The 10,711-nt window shown below is 31.1% G+C and overlaps 1 non-coding gene across 1 annotated transcript; it reads right to left on the reverse strand.

Annotated features, from left to right (window-relative positions):
- Positions 1–8,274: 8,274 nt before the first annotated feature.
- LOC145080696 (small nucleolar RNA R71) lies at positions 8,275–8,381 on the reverse strand. The gene has a single exon (XR_013695286.1). It is a non-coding gene; the product is annotated as a small nucleolar RNA R71 (small nucleolar RNA).
- Positions 8,382–10,711: the final 2,330 nt, after the last annotated feature.

Below are 10,711 nucleotides of genomic sequence, written 5' to 3' on the forward strand. Positions count from 1 at the left end.
ATGGAAAGAAGGTCTTTGAGAATTTTGTCCAAAGTAAGGTCTAGGTTGAAAACCTGAGTTATTTCGTACAAAAGATGGTCTTGGTTGAAAACCTGAGTTATTTTGTGCAAAATATGGCCTATTTTGAAAGTTTGGTCTAAAATTTCATTGACCATGATTTGGGAGAAATCTCTGGAGATTTATGTTTGCAACCAACGCGCACAGTTGTTGATAGTCTACTTCATCATTCGAATCAGACTGGAAGGCGTGGTTTTGAAAAGATGTAGCCTGATTAAAATGATTAAAGTTTTGATCATTAAAAGGTGTTTGGTTTTGTGAAGTTGTGGACACAAGAGCAAGTGGTCCTCCAAAAGCTGCAGTGGTTGGTGGGTCAATCGAGGATTCATACGATTGAAGTTCTCCATATAAGTTGTACAAAGTTTCAGTATGAATAGCTAGATTTCCCTGAATAACGAGTTTAACCATTTTCCAGCTTTCGAAAAGATTGTTTAAAAACATGAGATTTATCTCGTGTTGTGTCTTTTTGATACCCAAATTGTTCATTTTAACCATAATAAAATTGAACCTATCATGAGCATCATGGATGGTTTCTGATGACAGCATTTTGAAATTATCGAATTCATTTAAAACAGATGTTCTTTTGTTTCCGATAATTCTTTTATTTCCACAAAAACGATTTTTCAAATTTGTCATCCATTTGACTTAGAATACTGTGAGGTATTCCAGAAACAAGTTCCTTTTTGGCTTGGAGTTCCAACTTTTTTGTGATTTCAGCTTGAGTGGCTTGATTTGTAGCAAGAGTAGCCATATTTTCTGGAGTAACATATGTTCCTTCTACACACTTCCAGACATCTTCATTTATAGCATTAAGATGAAGATTCATACGGCCAACCCACGAATTATACTCTTCAGTAATAAGTATGGGTGCCCGTGAACCATATCCTAAGCTATTTGCAATGGAGACAGAGCTCATGTTGGAGTAATTTGCCAAAGACATTTTTTTGAAATTTTTGAAAGGATTTTGAACAAGTGATATTACAAATGAAATTTTTAAAGAAAAGCTTATGGAAGGTTTATAAACTCTATAACCAAAAGTTTTTCGACAAAAATTTCAAGGTAAATCACACAAGCTCTGTTACCAATTGTTGGATATTATTCATTTTATATATCAGCTTAGATACCGATTTGTTGGAAAAATATAACAATCTGCTCACCACAACAAAACGCCGGTTACCAAATACTGTGTGACAGATATATAAGTTTAAGATATAATATGTATATATATATATATATATATATATATATATATATATATATATATATATATATATAAAGAATAATAATTGCGGAATAAGTATAAATAAGAAAGCTATAAATGACTGAAAGCTATAATAATATAAATGACTGTATTTAAATGACGTAAAGTTATAAATAATATAAATGACTATATATAAATGACAGTATTTAAATGACATAAAGCTATAATAAAGTATATAAGTATATAAATATATATCAAGTAGGTTCGTCAGTAAATTGACCGAACTGGACTCATGGAACGATTGGTCGATATTTGAACTCTTAGAATGACTGGTCGATATTGGGACTCTTGGAGCGAATGGTCTATATTGGGACACTTTGAATCGACTAATCGATATTGGGACTCTTGGAACGACTAGTCGATATTTGTTCAAAGATCAATTCGGCATTGGATAAGTAACAAAAAGTTCATTGAAAGCTCGATTTATGTAAAACAAGTTGTTTACAAAAGGGTACAAAATACATGAGTTTATGTATTTGTATTTGAGGTATTTTTGGGTAAAAACATGCACACGGGTCGTGTAAGATAAGGCACAAGCGACACGGGTCGTGTAGGAAGGTTTAGGAGTGTTTTAGAGGGTTTTCTTGATAATGATGCTGAGCACGGGCCATGTTGGATTTAGCCTTGGATGAACACGGGTCGTGTTGATGTACCAGAGGCAAACATAAGGGTACACGGGCCGTGTCTGATATAAGGCATGCTGAACACGGGCCGTGTTCATGCAGCTGTCAATTTCGGGATTTTTGTGATTTGAAGGTATGTTTTGTTTGTGATGTTTTGGCAAGGGCAATGGTGTTAAGGTGTTTTGAGGATGTTTTCAAGGTTGTTTAGAGGATAGAAGGAGGTTGATATAAGGTGGTAATGGTGGTGAAAGTTCTATGAAGATGATGATGAATAGTGATGGGTTTTGTGGTTGATCTTGATGCAGAAGGTTTTTGGTTGTTTCATGGTTGTGTTTTGGTGTTTTGATGTAAGGAAAGTGTTTGGTGGTGTATGGTGTGATGAACAAAGGTAGTGAAGTGGAAGAACCTTGAGTTTCAATGAAGAAGATGAAGATGGTTGATGGTGTTCTTCATTTCATTGTTGATGATCTTGATGTTCTTCACTTCATTGTTGTTTGATGATGGTGTTCTTCATTTTCTCCGGGGATGAAGATTGAGAGGGGGTGGTTTTTACAAAGGAAAACTCACTATATCATATGAAATTCTCTTGCTAGCTTCTATTATCACCAACACTTACACACACTACTTACACATGTATATATACATGGTGAAACAAATATCTAGTAGCACTTGAGTGTAAGTTGAAAGGAAGGGCTGATCATGCAAGTTGAAGTAGAGGTCTAGGAGGCAAATAACGTGGGTGTTCATTTGCTACTTCATTTCCTTGACTTGTTGACTCTTCTTTGTTGACTTTTCAACACCACAACATATATAATACATATATACATATATAATACATACATACATACATACATATATATATATATATATATATATGTATATATATATATATATATATATATATATATATTGTTGAAACTGTTTAGTCACACATATGTGTTTTCGTATTTTCCGTTTTGATCACGCATTTATGCAACCTGAAATAACTGATAATATTTGTTAGATAATACAAAGACAATTTGTCTTATTTCAGTGATGGTCACATACAAGGTCACATACAAAATCATTTTTTAACAGGGACGTTACCAAAAAATTAAGATTATTGGTATAATTCGTTTTTTAAATAAAAATAAACTTAAGCAGTGAAAAAAAAAACAACACGAAGTGAATTTTTTTTCGAAAAAAAAGCTTTTTATATATCAATATGGATCTTTATGGAAAGATGATGAAAAATCGTAAACAATGATATATTCGTTTTTTTTTCAATAAAAAACATGGTCTAAGAAAATTAAATGAAAAAAATAGGTGAGTTTTTTTAGTTAAGATGTGACTTTTTAGGTATAATCTGGTATATATACAAGTGTATATCAAGTTTTTTGATCATTAATCATTATGATTTCCGATGCTCACGAATGGTTCCTTAGTTACTTGTTAATAATAGTTTTGTATTGAACCTCACACTTTATATATATATATATATATATATATATATATATATATATATATATATATATATAAAGTATATATATATATATATATATATATATATATATATATATATATATATATATAGAGAGAGAGAGAAAGAGTTATGTTCATATATAAACACAATATCTTGTGTGATTGTATAACCAATTTTTGACCAATAATTTAATAAAGGTATGATAGTAATTAACATATAAATCAATAAATGCATTTTCAGCTATAATTTTATAATTATTGTAACTCATTTCATTTAACTTTGCACGTATAATTTTGGTAAGTATTTTAAATTGAATTCTTTAATATACATATAAAGAAAGTTGGCGACTAAAACTCATATATAGTGTCGAATCCAATGTTCATTCTTTCAGAATTCATACAAAGAATATATTAGTTTATTGAATATTCTTATAGATTATGTTACATACTATAAGATATTTTTATGTGTAAAAATAATATTTTCTTACTCTTCAAGAATTTTCATTTGGCCTATAGTTTTGGTGAATCTGTATAAAAAGAATATTACATACACTTCAAAAATATATGTTATGTAGTATTCATTGATCGTTCTTAAAGAATGAATTTTTTTACATATCTCACTAGTTTTATGACAGTAATTCAAAAATATTTATTAGTCAGTGTATTCTTAAACAATGAAATGTGATTCTTAAAGAATGGAATAAGTTTCAAGCAAATTCTTGATTTTTAAAGAATCAAATCGTCCGATTCTTTAATTTTGTACCTTTCTAAACATTGTATAAAAACATTGTGTTAATATTTTGTAAAACTAGTAGTGAAATCGCCTAATTTTTATAGAATGAAATATGTTATGAAGCTAAGTAATTCTTAAAGAATGAAATATATTTCATTTTATGTGATTATCGTGTAAAAAAATATTGTAAAATTTTCAATACATGATTTCCTATGATTTGGTTTTAAAAACAATAATCTAGATTTTATTGGTATATTTGACTTGGTTTCCTAAAATATGAAATACTTCTTTTTTATCTCACTTAATAAATGTCATAATTACTCTTTAATACCCTTAGAATTAATTGATTGTAATTATATACTTATTATCCTACATTAATACAATGCACCATAAAATCATAGTCATTAATTTTTTTTAATACAATGATCATAATTTGGTCATACATTCACACAATATTTGCAGTTTACATTTAATCCTAACCCTATATATAGTTTAAGGAAACATGTTTTGTTGGAAAATACACATGTATTTCTTTCCCATTTCAGCCGGTACGATGAAGACTTTTACGGCAAAATTAAATGAGTGACTGAGAATGATTCTCACATTCTCAACCTTTATAATTTTCTCAATTAAACTTACCACTATATATATATATATATATATATATATATATATATATATATATATATATAGCATATAATAAACATAGTATATTCATATTTAAATATTAGACAATGCATTCACTTGTAAATATTACATATTATATTTACTTGAGAATATTAAATGTGATATTCACTTATGAATATTAGATGATACTTTCTGATGTGAATATTACATAGTATTACATGGTATATCACATGTGAATATTACATAGTATATTCACTTGTGAATATTAGATGGTATATTCACTTATGAATATTACAAGGTGTTTTCATAAATATATAAAAATTTTATATGTTATTCACATATGAATAACATATAGACTTGCATATTCATTTTGTGTTTTAATAATTATATATTGATTCAGGTGAAAAAAAAAACATATTCATATGTAAATATAACATGGTAATTTAGTTTATGCATTTCATCAAACTGTTGGAGTACATACAAGTGAACTTTTTTTTTAAATATTAAAAACATAATACTTTAGCTATTTAAATCTTATAAAATAGTAGATTGATAGAGATTTATATGAGATTTTTCGAAAAAAACGAATTGATCTTTTTCTAACCTTAATTTTGAAGTTTTATGTGATGATCGATGTTGAATGAATGATATGAAATAGATTTTTTGTTGATTATCGATGATGTTGATCTAATGACGCTGGGATTATAATTAAACATAGATGTTGAATATATGAGCATATTTAAGCAAAATTGAAGGTTGGATTAAAAGAACCAAAAACGAATTTTTGGTTAGTTTGTTGACGAACCAAAAATTGAAGAAGATCGATGATTGATTAACACTGGATGACGTTGATGAGGGTTTAATTTAAGAAATCTGGATGATTGTTGAAGGTTGAAGGAGAAATTTGGATGATGAATGATCGATTAGTAATGAATTTGAACTGTTATCTAATTCTCTACAGTTACATATCTGAAATTGAAGATTATTATCATATTTACAAGTTTGTCACCGTGTTTTTTTATGCTTAGATTAAATGATTGGCTGAGAATGATTCCCTCATTCTCAATCTTTTCTTTTCTCAATTGAACCCTCCTCTATGTATGTATGTATATATATATATATATATATATATATATATATATATATATATATATATATATATTGATATTGCCATATATATGCGTGTTTTAAGGCAATATTTACTTATATTTTTATACATATTTTGGTTATTTGCATTGAATAATGATACTTATAAGTTTAAATTATACTTTGCAGCCAAATAGAAGCATTCTTGAAGAAAAGGGAATAAAAACGACAAAGCTTCGAACTTTGGAGGCTTGGAGAATAAAAGAAGAACCCCACGTAAGAAGCTAAACTCACGACGTGAGGGTTGACTACTCATGACGTGAGTTAGAATATTCCAAAAGATTAGCATAGCGTAGAGGAATCCTTGTCATACACGGATACTTACGAATTCATGTCGTGAGACATACTTGCTCACGACGTGACTACGGTTAATTCAGAAAACTATATATATATATATATATATATATATATATATATATATATATATATATATATATATATATATATATATATATATATATAACCTTGAGTATTATATTTTAAAGAGCTTTTGGCTGACTTGGAGAGTTGCTGGAGATGAAAATTACAGAGTTCAAAGGCCTAGAAGTTGGTTTATATACCTAGGAAGAAGGAGAAGCTCATAATTAGCTTAATAGTTTGGTACATTTAAATATGTCTTTGAATATGATTTGTGTTAGTTTTTTTGTTAGCATGTCCAGCTAAATCTAGTTGCTTCTTTTAGCTAGATGAAACTGGAACTCGTGGTTCTAATACTTTAGCTTTGATTTACTTGTTGGTTATGACTTGTGTTTGATTGATTGAACCTAGCATGTTTGATTTAATATTTGATTGCTTTAAATTCTTGTTTTGTATAGTTAGTGAATATGAATCTGCATGAATTTAAATACCAAATAATTCAGTGAACACTAGTTTATTAGAGCTAAGATCAAACCAATTTTAGATAAGTAATTGAACTATTGAATTAAGTTGTGCTAGAGAACTCATATTATGACCGTAAGTGTATTTTTCAAATCAATCTTACATGGCTCCAATTCCATTTAATAATTCATTATGTGTTAAATATTGTGTGATGATACATAGACTTACATGAATTAATTAATGTTAGTAAATTTAGAACTGGATTGCTAATATTGTCTTAATTGGTAACCAGCAGTAACTGTCATAGCTAATTTATAAATTATTGAGGGAAAGTGGATTCGAACTAACATAAGTGTTTTGTTTATTGATTGAATTTGTGTTAAAGAATTAAGTTCCTCTAAACTTGCATAATTAGATAAAACCCCTTTCCTTTATTAGAAATTAGGTTAATTTAATAGTAGATAGATTAATTAGTTAAAATCGTTCCCTGTGATTGACACCCGAATTACCCAAACTATTCTATAATTTGACTAGGTACATTGCCTAGGTGCATTTTTGTTAGTTAAGTAGTTAGATTATAAATTTAAAATTAGGTGTAGCTACTTGCACGCATCAATTTTTTGGCACCGTTGCCGGGGAACGACGTATTTAATTGTTGATTTATTCGCTTTAATTTAATCGATCCTTTTTGTGGGGTAAAACCTACAAAAAGTTATTTTACAATTTAGTTTATTTTCTTCCAGTACTGAATTCATGACGTGAGCTTTATTGGCTCGTGGCGTGAATCCACTAATTTCCAGTTTTCTTTGTTTTTTTTTTGTTTCAGCTTTACATTTTTATTTTTGGCTATTTTGAAGAAGTTCATAACCAGAGGCTCGAACACACCTTTGGTGCCACCACTTAAAGATCTAGAGTCGGCCATTGAAAAGAAGACGGATAAGAACGCAGGAGTGAACGGAACACCAACAAAATCATCTTTCAAAGACCTCAAATCAGTCTTTGGAAAGAGGTCGGGAAAGAAAGTGGGAGATTCGAGTACATCATCAAAGGACAAAAGCAAGATACAAAGCCTTGAGCAAGATCCAAACCCAAAGGATTCCGAGTACGAATCTGAGGCTGAATTTGCATTACATAAAAGTGAATCCGAAGACTAGTCTAATAACGAGATGACAGATATTACGGATATGTCCATAGGAGCTTACAAAAACTGAATTATAGATGATGATGGTCCTGGCCTAATACAACCTGCAATTCCTGCAACTACCGTATTCGAACTGAAAGGACACATCCTTGCTGCACTTAAGGATGTACCATTTTATTGAAAGGATCATGAGGATGCTTACAAGCATTTGGATGAAGTAAATGACATAGTATATTATTTCAATATCCCAAATGTTCCTAGAGATACAGTCTTGATGAGGATGCTACCAATCACTTTTAAGGGAGTTACTAAAGACTAGCTAAAGGCACTACCACCTGGTGCAATCACTACTTGGGCTCAAATGTGCGAACAATTTTTGGACCATTTTTTCCCTTCCAAGATAGCTAAACTCAAAAAGGCAATAGCAAATTTTGAGCAAAGTCCGAGTGAGTCACTTTATGAGGCATGGGAGCGCTATAAGGGATTGTTGAGAAATTACCCTCAAAATGACCTCAATATACAACAAGAAGTGTCAATATTTTATGATGGTGTTAATGTCATAACAAGTCAACTCCTTGATTCTCAAGGACCACTTATTAAGAAAAATCTAAGGGAAGTCAAGGAGTTAGTTGAAGAATTTGCAAAGCATGCTTGTGAGTACCATAATCCAAGAAATGAGGGAGTTAAAGGAAGTGGGGTGGAAATTCTACAGACATGGCTGTCGTAATGGCCATGCTTGATACAATGGATAGGAGAATGATAAAAATAGACCAAACAATACATGCTATAAGTGTAGGATGTGAAAGGTGTAATGGTCCACACTTGACTAAGGATTGCAACTTAGATGATAATGGGTATAAGAAAGCTCGTTTTACTATTCTAGTGGGGATAAATATGATGAAGATTAGAGAAAACCAAAGAAGGAGTGGCTACCATATGACGAATACAAGAAGAAAAAAGAAGAAAAATATAAGCGGACAGGCCGAGGCTTCTACCAAAAAGAGCAACCACCAGCCGAGAAGAAAGTTGACTTCGAAACCATGTTGACCCGATTTATGGAAGCTTTCGAGAAAAGGCATGATGATACCGATGCAATGCTGAAGGAGCACATGAAGATGATGAAGGAACAACATTCAATGATTATTGATCAGCAAACTTCATTAAGAAATCATCAAGCATCGATCTATAATCTCGAAACCCAACTTGGTCAATTAACAACTTTTGCGAACAACAAATTATCCTCACAAATTCCCAAAAAAACAAACTCAATCCCATATCATGATGATCGAGACTGAAGACGAGGCTATTTCTGAGTTCTTAGAAGCATTAAGAGGAGGAGCCAAAACCAGCCGAACCAAAACCGAAGCGGTCAAAAATTGAAGATATTATTTTTGCTGAAACACCGAACTCACAATGTGAGCCCTCTATGCTCACGACGTGGGATCGGTCTGAACAGAAAACTTTAGAAATTGTTTTGGCTTATCGTCCGCCTTCACCATCTCCGTCCCGAGAAAATCTTAGTCCACTGGAAAGGGAGCATTTAGAGTTTATAAAGCACGTAAAGGGTATTCCTATAAATACTCCTTTTATTGAGTCGTTATCAAAAATTCCCGAGTAAGAGAAGTTCCTACAAGATTTAATAGACACTCATCAACAATTGAATAAAAATTCAAAGGTTATTTTAAGTGAGCAAAGTTCAAAAGTAGTACTGGGAGAGTTACCTAAGAAGATGGGATATCATGGACGCCGCACTCTTCCATGTAAGTTTGGGAATAATATGAAAACTTATGCTTTAGCCGATTCTGGGGCCAATATAAATTTGATGCCTTATTCATTTTATCAGAAGTTGAATATTCAGAAGTTGAAGGCTACAAAAATGACTATTCCCATATGTGACATCCCCAAAATCTCGGACAGAAAAGACCGATTTCATTTATGCTTTTTAAAATAATTTCAGAGTAAATCCTTTTGATTTAAAAGAGTTGTGGAATTTATTCCCAAAAATAAAATATGATAAAATAATATTTATCAAAGCATTTCATCAAGAGATGCATTTTCATTATATAATCAAAACTCGAGATGTCATGTCCCGATACAGACCATAAAGCATAAACGATAACATTACAAGTCATTCAACAAATATATACATATACAGACTTGTAAACAAAACAACTTGATGATTCATCCATCTTATGCCCTCGCGCCACTACCTGTAATACGAATAAACTGAGTGGGTCAGGCTTGGGAGCCTAGTGAGCATATAGGGTTTTCAACCCACAATAAATAATTATATTTAATTTCACCAACCAACAATAACCCGATTACCCATTCCCGTTATCCTCACTTTATGTCCCTAAAACAACATCTGTCTCAAGGGACCTAATCTAGGATTTTCATCGGGATGGACATTACTGCTAAGGGGTTTCCTCAACAATAGATATCCTAAAGGCAACCATGTGGGGGATAGAGTACACCGGTGAACACATCGTTCACAACACCTAGAGGTTATGAACCTGCTAGCGTTCCACTGGACTGTCTAGAATGAGTCTGTGGTCGTCATCTATACTCCTCTAAATGACTAGGTCAACATCAACAACATCGAGGCCTCTTATCTGTTTATCACACATCAACTATCTATCCATGTTCTACCCAACATATTAGTAGATGAAAATATATATTTTTATACATAGTTTAAAACCTATATAGCATGTTTAATCAATATATATTCCACATAACAGACGAGGCACACACACATAACACACATTTCATAGAGAATCAATCAGATCTATGAGATAGAAGAAAGTGAATATACATTCACACATATAACAACAAAATATACACTT

The sequence above is a fragment of the Lactuca serriola genome, chromosome 1 (genome assembly GCF_051521515.1).
Source record: "Lactuca serriola cultivar US96UC23 chromosome 1, Lser_US96UC23_V15, whole genome shotgun sequence".
NCBI classification, from domain to species: Eukaryota; Viridiplantae; Streptophyta; class Magnoliopsida; order Asterales; family Asteraceae; genus Lactuca; species Lactuca serriola.